Raw genomic sequence first — 16,619 nt, 5'->3', positions numbered from 1 at the left:
CATCAAGGATTTTGCAGTTTAGAAGAAGCCATGATGGTTCTTCTTGACCGTGTCCCAAATGCCCTTCCTACATTTAGAGGACATACATTTTTAAAACCCACATCTATTAAATCTGATGATAAATCTGTGAAGTTATTCTCAAAGAGGCAATGAGAGTTCATAGTATACTCATAGATATACTACAAATGCACTCATCATTGCTTAATAAAGCCAAAAAAAAAAATATATTAGTTCCAAATAGTTTTGTTCAGGCCACATAACCATAAATATGATCATGCCTCTTTTTTATTTTTAAATTATCATTTATGTTAATATATGACACCCATTGGAGGTGAATGTTAAAAATGAAATCTTCACTGATGAAATCATTCAGAGGAATGAGAGCTGCCTAAAAAGTGGCAAAGGATGCATGATTGTTCACATGTACCATTCACAGTGCTTTAATAAGGAATTACAAGTGTTTGGAGGTTGTCAAAACACCTGTTTGTGGGTCAGGAATAAACTGGCCAGTCTGGAGACATATGAGCCTTTACTAAACAATGCTTGTAGGACAAAGGACAGTATAGAGAAATACGTCTGTTCCAACACTTACTGAGATATTAATCTGTAGGGGAAAAAAACAAACCATCTCTATGCTCTTAAAATGTCCCTGTAATATACACAGATTACTAGGGATATATACTGAATCATATCATGTTTGATTTTGGAAAAATGTAGTTATGATTAAAGGCAATAACAATGATGATGATGGTCACCAGATCATCATATGCTAGTGTTCTTGCTTCTGTACTTACAAGAGATACATATTGAGATACATATTGCACCCTTGGTGCAGAGAGAATCAGTGTTCTCATTTAGATCTGTGTGGCCAGCAGGTAAACAGCCTTGCACTGTTTCACCAGAGGAGCTGAAATATATTCCACACATCCCTGTGCAAACTCAGATTAGAAACAATTTCAAGGCTACATATCAAGCTGAAGTCTATGCTAGTCATTCTATCAGGCTACACTGCACAGCCTGCAGGGCTTCACAGGATGGGGGCCACAGTTTTACTCTCAGCTATGTGACCATGCTACTGAAATCTGAAAATCAGTAGGAATGACAGTAATTGCAACAGGAGAAACAGTCCCTCAGGGACTCTACTAAAAGGAAAGTCTATGTAAATGCAAATGAATTAGCATTTCCTGAAGATAAGGTTCAAGGAGCGAGAAAAAGGTAGTCTCTCAAGGGTAAGTGCTTAAATAGGTGGAAAGAAGCCTGGTGACATACAATCTGGTTTTTTTCCAACTGAAATCGGTAATGATTGCTATGGCTGTAATATCATCACTCTCCATTGCTCCAAATGTTATTGACCATTTGATAGAAAAAGGCCAAAACAGCTGAGAAAGTTTCAAGTGTATCTAAATACTCAGCTTTATTATTGCTTTTTCTATTACCATGTGAACAACCATTATCTGAAATGGCAGCATTGTATGTATGAACATTATGAGCACCTCAGATTCCCTTTGCTGGGTATAAAAGTAGCTTAGCAGTTTTTAGAAGATCCGTCTGACAGGATCAGACCATTGGATTTTGCTAATGAAGAGTCTCTGGATGCAATAACCTGTTGAATTTGCTGTGGCTTAGAAGTGTTTGCCAGTGAACCACACTTACATGGAAGCTCAGCACGGGAATTTTGTAATGTTTCTAATAATTTTGCAAAGTAATGAAAAAGGACATTGACGAACACCATATTGACTGCCATTTGCACATGTCCAGCTCCTGGTTTCTCCTTCATACTTCAGATCCATTCAGAATCAACAGCTCCTTTTAGTCCAAGATGAAAAAGGAAATAGTGATGAGAGGTTTATATAGTTATGAAATCAATATATGAGGGAAATGTTATCTCCTTTAGTCTGCCTAGATACCTTCAGTGTTAAGCACCTCAATGCTTATTTTCACTTGGGTGTTTCCAGAGGCTCTTTAAAATGTATCATAACTCCTGAAGTGCAGTGATAATTCAACAGCACAAAAGGAAAGCTAATGCTAAAATTCTATTAAGTTGTGTCAGTAGTGTTCAAATTACTATCACTAATATAATTTCAAAGACTATTAACATTGTTAAGGAATTTATTTCCAAAAATAGCTTCTAAACTTGTACCAGTATAGCATGTGCATGCAAGTGATTTTTTGTCTCTGAAACAGTAAATCCTCATCTCCATGAGCTGCTCTTGGGAGGTACACCTTCAGCTAACTCCTGCATCTTCCCATGTGTGCAAGCTTATACACATATAAATCTTATTGCAGTTTGGACTTTCTCCTATATGAATAGCAAAGAATGCTGTGCAGAATGATCCACTCTTTGGTGCCATTTTGGTGAGGAAAAAAGAGAAGAGAGAAAAAGCCCCTGCAGAAAATTCTTGTCAGAGACCTCAGCACAGAGAACCGGTAAAGATGGCAGCCTAAGGATACCACCTAATGTGAGACTCGGTATTTGCCAGCTGTAAGAGTCTGGATGCATTATTCATCTCCCCATATTCATATTCATCATGACACACAAGAGAGACAATGTGACTGAAAAGTACCGTGAGAAGAACTTATTTTTGAAACTGCTTTCAAAACATTATTTTTCTCTTTGATTTCTTTTATAGTCCTAGGTCTGAACAAATGCAAAAAAAGGCCTATTTCTTTCCTAAATCAAGATAGGCTTTGCATGTGTCATACTTGTCAATACAATGAAGTCCAAAGGACGTCATAGAAGTATTGGGTCCATTTCCAGTACGCCTTTGTTCTGTCACACCGTGAGGAAAAATGTACCATGACTAAGTACCATTAGCCTGTTGTGTCCAAACGTTGCTCGTACAACAGTTCTTGGACCTCACTGACAAATGTATACAAGCCATGGAAATCGCCTGTCCCATTCTGTTCCTGGTGTGACAGCTGTATCACTGAGCTCTTATGTTCAGGTTAAGGAAGATTCCTCAAGAGAAAACATTTAGAAGGTGTTATACTACCATTGGGGCTAATACCAATATACAAAGGCATGTGATACTCAGCCACTGCCACATTGCTGTAGCATTCTTCCCATCACAACACTTTTGACTACGCTTTTAATACATGACACTTTTACCCAGCTGTTATCTGTGAGATAGCACAGAAGGAAACTCTTGCCCAGATTAGTCTTTTTGACCTTCAGCACAGTCATTAAAGTCCTAAAATCTTTTAAAAAAATCATGGTCAGTGCCAAGCACCACTTCAAAAAGGATCTTACAACAAGTAGACAATGGTTATAAATGGCAAGCAAAGATAAGTACAGGTATGGAAACAGTTTTGCATAACAAGAGACTAAAAGTTTATGTCTGCTTAATGGGAATTGCAAAAAAAAAATTTCTGATGTAATGAATAGAGAAGTAAATCACAGAAACCTTTATATCTCTTCTGAAGATGGCACAACACAAGAAGGCACAGGCTGCAAAACTAAAAAGTGATGCCAAAGGAGGAAAAGGTATTATCTTATTCTTCCATCACTAAAAAGAAAAGTTTTACCATTCTGTTCAGTGGGAGTCGAGCTGGTGCTCTATCTCCCCATTACTCTGAGGGATACCTCGTAAAATATTACTGTGCTTATGGTAAAAAAGCATGTGGTGAAACCGACTGTCTTTGTTCCTAACACTTCTTTCATTGAGAAGAGTCAAGTGAAAAAATGACAAAGCACCAACTTCCACATTTTTACTTTACAGTCGTTGTTTCCAAGAGAAGATTGTAGTATTTATTTTAAAAGATTTCCCAACATGACAAATGAAACATTGAGATAAAACAGTAAAAATAGTGTTTTCTCCCCCAACATTGTCACAAAAAGAGTTTTGTAGGAACAAAAGTGTTAAGCAAAAGTGTGTTATCTTTGAAATGAAGAGCTGAATGAAGCAAAAAGTTAATTAAAATGTTTTTTTAATAGAACAAGTATAAATTGAAATAGACTTCAAAAGGAAAATAAACAGTTGAGTAAGAAGAGTATACACAATTCACAGAGTTACATGAGATGAGATAAAACTTTCATAAAAGGGAAATCCTTTACACTTCAGGATATAAACTGGGTACCAGCTTTTGCTCAAGGTTAGGTAGAAATATCTTTAGCGTATGGCTTATTTCATACTTAGCATTACGAGATGCCTACATCCTCCTCTGAAGTGTTAGTGTCACATTTCCTGAGCATTCGGAGTTAGAAATGCAAGGTGGTATGACCTTAGTTTTGAACAGTCTCAAATCTGATGGCAATTAATTATTTGTGATGTGTTCAGGACTGCATACCCCAAAGCAGCTGGTCAGGTCCTAGCCACCATGTTTGGAAGCCATTGTGTCAGTTACTGTTTAATACTACTAAATTCTTCTGTGGTTGAATAAAAGGACAACCCTGATATTCCTCCCACTATTTTACACAATACTATTTTCAGTTAGGAAACTGGCCTACCTGGAAACTCCTTATGAAATGGATCTGTTTCAGATATTGAATACTGAAAAAAGAAGCAGCAACTAAAAAGTAGTCCTGCATGAAATCTCTGTTCTACCTCCTTGTCTTGCTCTTTCTTTCCATATATATATTAAGATATGTATATACATGTATTTTGCAAGAGACAGATAGAGAAATAAAGAGGCAGAGAGAGCTGTGTAATAGGAAAAGATAGAAAGTGAGCACCAGCTATGTGTTCTGAAAACATGCAAATAATTTCAAATTCCTCCCACAAAGAGATAAATGAAAGGAAGTGAATGTCAAAGGCTACTCATGCACCTAGAAGAGTAGGTTGTGTATCATCCAGCTTGTAAAAAGTCTATAGCTTGATGTAAATGTTAAGAGTAGCTTTTTTTCTCTCCCAGATTTTCAGTACCTTGAGCTTGAGCTAACAAATGAAGCTTCAACTCAAGATGGAGTTTTAAAGATGTCCAGCTCTCAGTGCTGTCTTGCCATCTCTTTGTAAGAAATCATTATGGGCTACTTTTCATATGTTCAACCACAAACACTATGGCAGCCTCAAGTAAAGCCCTATGTTCTTCTAGCTTATATCACTGACCCAGCATTATTACCATTTTTACAGCATTTAATAGGGAGAGAAATAAGCCAAGATCTATATTTTTAAGTGTTGCAAATAGTATAACTATTTTATTGCACAGAATTTCTGACTCAAAAACATCTGTTTAAAGAGTTTAAGTGTCTGCCAAACAGCCATTTGACAAACGTTATTTTCCTTCCCCCAAATATTTTCTTCAGCAAGGAATGGCAAGCAAGTAAGTTAAAAAATTTTACATCAATTACACAGACTTGAAGCTAATATTGTAAATTGATGCTTGTTTGAGTGCTTGATACACATAAAAAATGCAACATCAGTGAATACAATAAATTATTAAAAACCATTTTCTGAGCTCCTTAAACAGTGGAAGTGACACACTGAAGTGACAAAAAGGAAAGAGGTTCTGTACCTATCATGGTTTAACTCCAGCCTGCTCCAAGAGCCACACAGCTGCTCACCCACTCTCCCATCAGTGGGATCAAGACGAGAATCAGAAACCTAATAGCAAGAAAATTCATAGGTTGAGATAAAGACAGTTCAATAGCGAAAGCGAAAGCAAATCCACACACACAAGCAAAACAAAGAATTAATTCATTGTTTCCCATGGGCAGGCAGGTGTTCAGCCACCTCCAGGAGAGCAGAACTCTGTCATGCATAACCATTACTTGGGAAGACAAACGCTATCACTCCAAACACCCCCTCTGCTTTCTTCTACAACCCACTTTATATACTGAGCACAATGTCATATGGTATGGAATATCCCTTTGGTCAGCTGGGGTCAGCTGTCCCAGCTGTGTCTCCTCCCAGCCTCACACACACACCCAGCTTCCTTGCCATCATGGCAGTACAAAAAGCAGAAAAGACCTTGGCTCTGTGCAAGAACTGTTCAGCAATAATAAAAGCATCTCTACTCCCTTGAAGGCTGGGAGGCCCTGCAGAGAGACCTTGACAAATTAGAGAACTGGGCAATCATCAACCATGTGAAGTTCAACATGCAAAAGTGTCAGATTCTGCACCTGGGATGGGGCAACCCTGGATGTACGTACAGACTGGGGAATGAGATGATGGAAGGCAGTGCCACAGAAAGGGATCAGGGGGTCCTGGTTGATGGCAGGTTGAATATGAGTCAGCAGTGCCCTGGTAGCCAGGAGGGCCAACCATGTCCTGGAGGGCCTCAGGCAAAGCATTAGCAGCCAGTTGAGGGAGGGGATTGTCCTGCTCTGCTCTGCGCTGGTGTGGCCTCTTCTTGAATATTGTGTGTAGTTTTGGGCACCACAAAATAGGAAAAATATTCAGCTCTTAGAAAGCGTCCAAAAGAGAGCAACAAAGATGGGCTCTTGAGGGGAAGCCGTTTGAGGAGCAGCTGAGGTCACTTAGTCTGTTCAGCCTGGAGGAGACTGAGGGGAGACCTCATTGCAGCCTACAACTTCCTCACAAGGGGAAGAGGAGAGGCAGGCACCGATCTCTTCTCTCTGATGACCAGTGACAGGACCTGAGGGAATGGCCTGAAGTTGTCTCGGGAAGATTTAGGTTGGATATTAGAAAAAGGTTTTTCACCCAGAAAGCGGTCAGACACTGGAACAGGCTCCCCAGGGCAGTGGTCATAGCACCAAGTCTGACAGAGTTCAAAAAGCATTTGGACAATGCTTTCAGGTACATGGTGTGACTCTTGGGGATGGTTCTGTGCAGGGCTAAGGGTTGGGCTTGATGATCCTTATGGGTCTCTTCCAACTCAGCATATTCTCTGATTCTGTGATTCTGTGATATTATCAACACTGTGTTCAGCACAAATGCAAAAAAGAGACTAATACTGGGTACCATGAAGAAATTAACTCTACCCCAGCCAAAACCAGCACAGTTCCATACTAACTTGCGATGCAAAGTTGCCTAAAGATTGGTTTAAGTCATTAATTTTCTTCTCCCTATTTCTTCTCTCATATTTGGCCCACCTAAATTGGAAAATACAAGGTGTTACTGGAGCTGGAGGTGTTCAGAGGAATTGACATGGGCATGTCATCTAGCACTATAAGACTAAGTAGCCAGGTCAAGATCCTGACCAACCATAAAAACATGTCTATATGAGATGACCGCTTCTACCCAGTGGATAGGCTGATCCAAAACCTGTGGAAATTTACCAGGCTTCAACAGGCTTGAGGGCAAGTTCTTGTGAGATTCCTAAAACCTTGCCTTATAAAGCCTGTCTTGCAGATGAGATTCTTGAGGGAATGGCACTAGGACATTTGACCAGTAAGAGTTTTAATCAGCTTTCGTAGCTGCCAAAATGTAGTGAAGTGGAATGTCAAGGATTACAGATTTGAAGAGCTTCAATTGATGTCCTTGTCTACTTCACTGTACACTTTATATTTCCTGTCACGTGAGCTCTTAGTAGAGCAAATCACTGTCCTTGGCAACAGCATCATACAAAGAGCCTCTTACAAAATGTAGATTGAACAAAACCAATGAGTATTCTCAAAAGTAAGATGGCACATGGTAAATAATTCTTATTTCCTTCCTCTAAATGCAAATCAGAATAATTTATATTAGTTTCCAGCACTGCCTTTCTAGTGTTCTTTAATCATATGATTTTGAAACTTTTTTTTGTTTCTTTTAAAGAAAATGTTTTATGTTTAAGAGTACTATATTTGAAAGAGATATTTTTAGATATCTGAGATATCTGAAGTGACATACAAGTAAAAAAAACCAGCCCTGTCTGTTTTCGAATGAGGTCCAGGTTGGAGAAGGTACTCCATTACCTGCCTATGAACCAAGCAGTGAAAGAATAAAAATAAAGTACTTTTTGTCCCAGCTTTCTAAGCTAAATCTTGGATGTCTCTATTTTACACACAGCATTGCAGCAGAAGGAATAGAGTGTCTCTGTGTATTAGGGAGCATTTTTCATCTCATACATCACAGTCATTTTGGTGGTATAATTCCAGAAGGTCAGTTAATCTTCTTCTACATTCACATCAACACAAATAATTTAAAATAATAATTTGAAGTGTTGGGCTTTTTTTATAATTTGTCTCCCCCACAATTTCTTCTGCCTCTCCTTCCTTCCACGATAGATGGATAAAGCAGATGTGTCAGCGGTGAGCGTTTTTAGCCAAGCACATTGTTGAGTTCAGCCCACTTGTCTGCCTAACAACAAGCTGAGCATTCCCGGTAGTGGCCTTGGTGCATTAGAAAAAGATTTAGTGTCACCACCTTCCAAGCTGCGTAACAAATCCTTATAAAATATTACAGCAAATAATAAAGGGTGTCTTTTGTACACACCTCAGCTCAAAAACAGCTATTCAAAAGTAAGCAGAATGGCTAGAAGAGGAAGAGTTACCTCATGGAAATATTTTCTGAGATTTTATTAAAACACCAAAGTCCACTTGTCACTGGCCATGCACAAACTGCTTTTTGTGGAGATTGCTGGAAGGAGAAAGTTAAAATGAGAGCTGATGGCAAGAATAGTAGAGAAACAACTGGTGATTACAGAAATCTGCTTAGGACTCTGAAAACAAAAGTCTAGCAACTATTAGACTCATATTCAGATAGAGAATAAAGAGAAAAGGACAGCTCTCTGTAGGTTGGGAAAGGATTGAAGAGCTGGCAAAAGGAAAAAGTATTCCTGAGTAGTTTAAAGCTAAAAGGGAAGCTGGGTGCTTTGAGGTATGAGAAGCATACAGAAGGTTTGTCAGGCAAATATGAACATGAATGCTTGTAAGGAAAAGGCTAGCAGAAAATTTTCGTAGCTGGTGAACCAATTATCTCAGAGGGGGAGATTTAGTCAGTGAAGTGTTGGAAGAGGTGATGGGAGGATTCAGTACTTTTGACACTAGCAAATTTTTAATTGCTGAGACTGTGGGAAGGTAAAACAAAGGAGTCTCAGATCAGGCACTCAGTGGAATTACAGGAAGATGGGGAAAATACACTAGTATGTTCCACTTAGGTAGAGTTCTCTGGGCTATTTACTGCCTAAACACATAGCATCTGATTTTGAGAACCCTGGTGTGTTTTGCTTTGAAAACTTAATGTTTTTCTACATGTCATGAGTTAAAAATGAAAGCAAAAACTTCTGAGTGGAAGAGCTAATTTGAACCTTTGAGAAAAGGGGGACAAGCCAAATAGAGATAAAGGTCCTCATCCTTGTAGATGTTGAGGCTCCACCACTGCTGCCCACAAAGGCACAGTGTCTTCAGCTTTCTGCCTTCACTGCGCAGAACAGCTCTTTTGTACTTCAGGCCCTGATGGGACTCCATTATGTACCTAATGCAAGGATGCTTTGCTCAGTCAGTGGCACTGCAACCTGAACTGACACCGTGATGATTAGCAAGGTTCATATTATTGACTTCCTCAAGCGCATGCTAAGGACTGCAGGGAGCAGGCAGCATTTGGACTGCACACATCTGTCTATGTGATCAGAATGACCAATCTTTCTTTATGAGATTCTTTTAAAACAAAGAATGATCTTTGTTAGGCCCTGGGGGACTTTTACCAGCAGTATGAAGAGTACTTATTAACCACAAAACCATGTTTAAACTGACAATATTCAGTACTCCTGAAGGGGAATGAAAATCACCAGGTTTGCTTGGGCAAAGGTTACTCTGTGATACAGAACCAACAGACAGACCCACACCCGAACCTGTGACCCGAGATGCTCCAGACATGACTGCTACTCCTAGATTTGCTAGACTGGCTACATCAGGAGTGGCCTCCCCATGCATCTTAGGCTAAACTTGGGTGCTGAATACCGTCAGTTAATTCTCTGACTTCATGCCTGTAGAACTTTGTTAGAGGTATACTTGATTTCACAATCACTTCCATATTTCTGTATAGCCTCCACATAGATAATTACAGTTCTGTGGTATCACTAGGGCTGGCCACGTCACATTGACTCCCCTGTGTAAAAGGGGAGGAGGTTTTGTTCTCTTGGACAAATATTTTATTATTCTTTTTTATCCTTAGTTTTCAGCAACATTGAAACAAAGGACTGATACATTTTTGAAAGCTACATGAAAAATTCAGGCCTTCTTTCACCAATTTAGGACACCATTCTCTTTGTTTCTATGTCATCAGAAAATTCATTTTTAACTTAGAAAGGAGTGATCGCCCAGAGCGAGGTGGGACACAGTGGAAAATACGGAGAAAAATAAATATTGCATTAGGAGCAAAATGCAAACATAATAAAATTAATCCAGAAAGGAAATACAGAACAGAGAGCCAAAGCTGACCAGAAAAGTGAGGACAATAAAAAGGGTTTTTTTCAAATGCATTTATAGCAAGAGGTAGTATAGAATTTTCCTCAGCCCATTACAGGATGAGGACGGTAACCTCACAAATAGGGACAGAGACAAGGCAGAGATGCTTAATGCTTTCTTTGCCTCTGTCTTCAACATGGATGACAAACCAAGGGGATCTCAGTGCCATGAACTGGAGGACCATGACTGTGAGAATGATCAACCCAGTTGACTCTGAAACTGTGTGGGATCTGCTGCTCCAGCTGGATCCCTACAAATCTATAGGGCCTGATGGGATTCATTCCAGAATCCTCAAAGAGCTGGCTGACATCATCATAAAACCTCTCTGGATGATTTTTGAGATGTCTTGGGAATCTGGAGATGTCCCAGCTGACTGGAAGCTGGCAAATGTTGTCCTGATTTTCAAGAAGGGCAAGAAGGAGGATCCCAGGAACTACAGGCCTGTCAGTCTCACTTCAGTGTTTGGTAAAGTTATGGAGAAGATTATTCTGAGAGATATTGAAAACCATCTGAAAGACAGTGCAGTCATTGGTCACAGTCAGCATGGTGTCATGAGAGGAAAGTCCTGCTTATCAAACCTGATTATCTTCTATGACAAGGTAACCCACCCAGCTGATCAAGGGAAGCCAGTTGATGTCATCTTTTTGGATTTCAGTAAAGCTTTCAATACTGGCTCTCACAGGATTCTTTTGGACAAAATGTCCAGCACACAACTGGATAAACACATCATGTGGTAGGTGAGCAATTGGCTCACGGGTCGAGCACAGAGGGTGATAGTGATTGGGGTAATATCAGACTGGTGACCTGTCACTAGTGGGGTTCCACAGGGCTCTGTCTGGGGCCCTGTGCTCTTCCACATCTTCATAAATGACTTGGACACAAGACTGGAAGGGATACTAAGCAAGTTTGCAGATGACACAAAACTGGGAGGAGCTGTTGACTCCCTCAAAGGCAGGGAGGCCCTGCAAAGAGATCTTGACAAATTAGAGAAGTGGGCAATCACCAACCATGTTAAATTCAACATGCGAAAGTGTCAGATTCTTGCAACTGGGATGGGACAACCCTGGATGTACGTACAGACTGGGGAATGAGATGATGGAAAACAGTGCCATGGAAGGGGATCAGGGGGTCCTGGTTGATGGCAAGTTGAATATGAGTCAGCAGTGACCAGTGACCAAGGGAATAGCCTGAAGTTGTGTCAGGGGTGATTCAGGTTAGATATGAGTGGTCACAACACCAATCCTGATAGATTTCAAGAAACATTTAGATGTTCTCAGCCACATCTTGGGGATGGTCCTGTGCAGGGCTAAGGATTGGACTCGATGATCCTTATGGGTCCCTTCCAAGTGAGCATATTTGGTGATTCTGAGATTCTGTGAAATGGAATGATTTCCAAAACCTTTCTAAATGTGTTTGTCTTTACGCCATGCCTGTGTCAACGTGTGTTGACACCCCTGTCAGAGTTGTCTCTCTGGGACTCAACATTTCATGGGATTAGAAATGATGCAGAAGAGAGACTTGTGTCTGCCTCACCTCGCATTTCATTTGAAGAGCAATATGAACATGAAGGCATAAACTTGTATTTGGTTTAGAGGAAAGGAAGATGAAGTAAGCCATCCCACTTAAATTTCTGATTATAAAGCCTCCTATACCTTAAGTTCTTGCTTATTTAGTCCTACTCAATACAAGTAGTCCCTGGAAGGAATTACGGATCAGACTCCAGAAAAAGCACATGATTTATCTATATAAATAGGAATTAGAGAGATGCCTCAGTAGCCATCTTTCACAGATCTGCTTGCGAAATGGTATAACTCTTTCATAAGCTCAGAATCAGAAGCATTGTGACTTTTACATCATCTCGGAAAGTTTTGTAATAGATGGATCTGTATAAAATGATTCCATTTAATCTGAACCAAACTCCACTGGTGGGTTGGCAGTCCTGTAGTAGATTTCTCCAGGAGTTTGTGCAGACTCTGACATTTTGAATTTTCTTTCTTCACTGAGGTCACATGAAGGTAGACAGGAGATAGCAACTATAAACTCCCATCATGGGAAAGGAAATCATAGTGAAACTTCCCCTGTTATATAAAACTAGCAGTGAAGGAGTATAACTGTACAGACATCTGTGAAATCTCCCTGAAAAATAAAGACTTTAATCTATAACTAGCAACTTGCTTTTCTGTGAGACCACAGTACATGTCACAGTCAGAGCTGGAGGTGGCACATACAGGTTTCATGGCTTATCAGCATAGTTTAAGGGGCTATTGAAAATACTTCACAGCCTACAGTACACTTTAATATGTTACAGAAAGCTGAACAGAGGTGTAGAATAAAATATAATTGTTAACACTTTAGGCACATATTTGTGGAAGAGTGTCTACACAGTTTGATTATTAAAAGAAAATTCAGTGACTATCAAATATAAAAGCACCTATCATCATGAAATCTAAGGCCAGATATTGAAAGGAAACCACAACAGAGGTCAGGAGTGAGTGCCTGAGTCCTAAACAGATAAGTCATTGACAGCTACAAAAAATGACTTAAATAACCCTAGGATAGCTCATTTACTTGTCTTTGTGTAACTAGGAGATATCCATTTCAATCTCTGAAATACCGGCTACTCTTATAGCCAATTTCTGCATCAGTCCTTCTTCAAAATGTAGACAATGCCTACTATTATGTGGTGATTACACAAAGCACACAGGAGGATGAAGGTGCACTTTTTATTTGTGCAATTGCCAAGAAAAGCCAATGGCAGTGAAGCAGCATAAATTAAAGCTATGAAAAACTAGGAGTGGCAAACAGAACTAGGACTGCAAGTGAATTCATCTATTAATAACTAAAAATTGATTGGATATATAGATTCCTCAGGGAGGTTGCTGTGGTTAAAATAAAAGAAATCACTTCATGCCTAGATGTGAACAAAGTTCAGTCTGACAGTGACTGAAGACCATCATGTCATTAGCCCTTTATAATTCTAACAACATGCTGTCTCTCCTAGGTCCATCACAAAAATCCCAAATGGGATAAGTATTAACTACCTCCTTCCTTCAATCACAGGTGTTATAAAGAATTCAGTCTCAAAGTAGCATCCACATTGCATTTTCATTGAGCTGCTAGAGCTGGAAATTGAAAGGCATTAATAGGAGAAGCCACTAGTGTGGCATCCACTAGAGTGCTTCAGGAAATTCTAGAAGGTCCTCTAGAGATTTGTGGGATTTATCTAGAAGATTTTATGGCAACAGTATACCCCTTTAATACCTGGCACTGTTGTCAGAAGCTCCACCCAGCAAGTGCTGGGCTGAGCTTCATTAATGCTGGAGACTTGATTTTGGCTTGGGTTATGTGACTGCACTGAGGGCATGAGCATCAGGGTAAGACAGAGTGGTCATGGAGGGGTGCTGGGCCAGCACCTGGTACCATGGGGAGCTCAAGCTGACAAGGTATGACTGCGGACCAGAGTGTGGATCACCTTGGCACACCATAACTCCTCATGGCTGTCATTAGGAGAGAGAAAGGGAACTGGGGGAACATGCTCCTCAGAAATAATGGAGAAGCCAAACGCACCCTCACTGCTGGACTTCTTTTGTATTTCATCTCAATGAGACAGAATTCAAGTGAGTCCTCATCACCCTGAATGCTCCCAAAATCCTTTCCACAGATCTCCCATATCCCTCCAAAGTTAGTCCCACCACACTGTGTCCATATGACATAAAAACCTACCTTCCCTACTGGAGCATTTTAAGATACCCAAAAGGCGTTTTCTCTGCATAAATACCTGACATTTGGGTTAAAAATAATGAGGATTAATAATCTTATTCTTAAAGTACTACCCCTGCTGATGGACTCTGTACTATATATTTAAGTATAGGATAAAACATAGGAAAACATGAGAGTAGTCACTTAACAAACCAGGATAACCTGTGAGAAGGACAAAATAAGACAATGAAAAGGGACTGAATCCCAAGAAAAAAGAGCAAAAACTCTGGTAGGAAGACATGAATGCAGAATATGCTGAATTGGAAGGGACCCTCAAGTATCATCAAGTTCAGCTCCTGGCCCTGAACAGCACAATGTGCCTGAGAGTACTGTTATATTAAGAATTTCCCTTAGAGATAAGAGAACTTACATTTCTCAGTTAGGAGAAAAAGAGACCTTTGAATTCAGTGCAGAGTAACTTCTGCAGCTTAGGACCACTGCAGCATGCTGCAGGATGCTGGAGAGTGGCATTCCCTGAGGTGGCAGTGCTTAGAAGAGGTTGCTGTGTGCGAAGGGCTCAGTGTGTGCTGGGGCATTTTAACAGGTACGACCCTCAGGGAGGATGCCTTCAATACTATCAGGGCTTGGACTGTTCCCAGCTCCTAAAAGCCCTTTCTTACTTACTCAAATCAAGCTGTTTCTTCGTAGGCAGGCCATGTAAAACAATCCTATAATACACTAATGGCCAGAAATGGAGGCCTGAGTAAGCACATATGTCGACAGCTCAGAAACGCAAAGAAAGGAGCGGAGAGCATGGGAGACATGTTGAAGGGGCCCTTACTGACAATCACGATAAATGTTTGTGGCTTTTCTTTCACACTTGGAAGTGTAACAAACACCAGGCTAAGCATTCACAGGTAGGACTTTGGGCAATCTTTATTTAATGTTAAACTCTATGTGTAATATTATTGTGTGGTTTTATTACTACAATCTGTTCCTACCCTTCCCTTTCCTTGCCACGACTCCCTCCAGCTCCCATCACAATAAGACACTGAAACCATGGATGACCTGTTTCTACTGAAAACCTTCTCTCACATCTTTAGAAACAATCGTGCACTTTTAAAGGGTTGTAAAAATAGTTCTCATAGTATTGCTGAAAAATCTATCCAGCTTTATTTTCATAGGAACTATTTTTCACAATACCCAACAGTCCTCCCTCTTGGTAGCCTTTCTAAAAAATCGAAAAGTGTCACAATTGTAAGTCATCATTTAAAAAAAAAAAAAAAGAATCAGAGAGCTTTTCCATGGTATTACCCAGATAATCCAATCCACATGTAGCTCTGCACATGAGCAAGTGACTCCATGGACTGGAGAAGGTCTACTACACACATGTGTAAATCAAAGCAGAATAGTTCTGTTTGCAAGATCTGAGTTCTGCTTCAATTCTGAAGCAGAGTAAGATTCACATGGTTGTGATTCACATTGAATTTGAGCCTCAAATTTGAACATGCCAGCTTGTCATCAAGCTAGCTGCCTTTATTTTATTTCTGGCTTTTTCTTTGTCAGTGGAAGCTTCTTATATTTCAGACATATATATATATATTGCGAGGCAGCTCAGGCTGCTGAGCCAGGATCTTTCAACAAGGAAAGAAAAGTGTATTGCTTGATTCTTAGAGAAAGAAGAAAACCTTCCTGCTTTTTGGAATACATCCAGACTGTCTGTGACACCTTTAAATACCATGGAAGTAGCGTAATTTGTCATAAATTAAACTATTAATGGGTTTTAAAATATACATAGTCTGATTAGCTTGTGACCAAGTATAGCAGTCAATAGCAGTCAATAACATATCCTTATACAATTCCACATCTCTACTGGTGTCTAAGGATTCTGTTTCTGAATCTTTTGTGTTTTAACAAAATAATGGATTCACTGTTTTGCAGCATAATTCTAATTTTTATTGCTATATCCCTCCTAATTTTGTCCTCAGAACTTCCGGAAGCTGTGGTTTGATGCTTTTTCAGCTTTTTCTTTTGTTTCTCAGATCTTCAGAGGCAACAACCCTACCAACACCAAAAAAAAAATCCCCAATCCCATATTTTGACTCTGTCATTAAGATATTAAACACTCAATTAATATTTTCTCATAAGGAAGCCAAAAGAGTTCAGGTATTTCCATAGTGATGGGTGAGCAAAAAGAAAGACAGTCACCCTTTCCAGCTCTGCATCACTTCTACACTTTATGGGCCAAATGCTGTGGCAGAGCTTACCATTGCAGGCACTGTGCAACACTGTCCCGACCATGTGGCTTGAGCATAACAGTAGGATCACATCTGGACAATCACATCAGAAGCTGAGAAACTCAGTGCCATCTGATGTCTGTGAAGACATAACCAGTAAAGGAAGTTGTATTTCTGCTTCTCTTCTCTATGACAGCCCTGTGAAACTAAGCTTCAATTAAGGGATGTGAACATAATATGTGGCCTTGCTATATTCCCAAGTTCTTTGCTAAGAGAGCCTGCCCAGTTTCCTGCAGATGGCCTTCCCTCCCCTAGACCCATATTCAACATGCAAGATTAACCCTGGGGACAACTTTGTTGAATAGAAGTCATATTTTAGGATTCAAACACACATT

This window comes from Chiroxiphia lanceolata, chromosome 3 (genome assembly GCF_009829145.1).
Source record: "Chiroxiphia lanceolata isolate bChiLan1 chromosome 3, bChiLan1.pri, whole genome shotgun sequence".
Classification (NCBI taxonomy): Eukaryota; Metazoa; Chordata; class Aves; order Passeriformes; family Pipridae; genus Chiroxiphia; species Chiroxiphia lanceolata.
The sequence above is the reverse complement of the archived record's forward strand: the minus strand, read 5'-3'. Positions refer to the sequence as shown.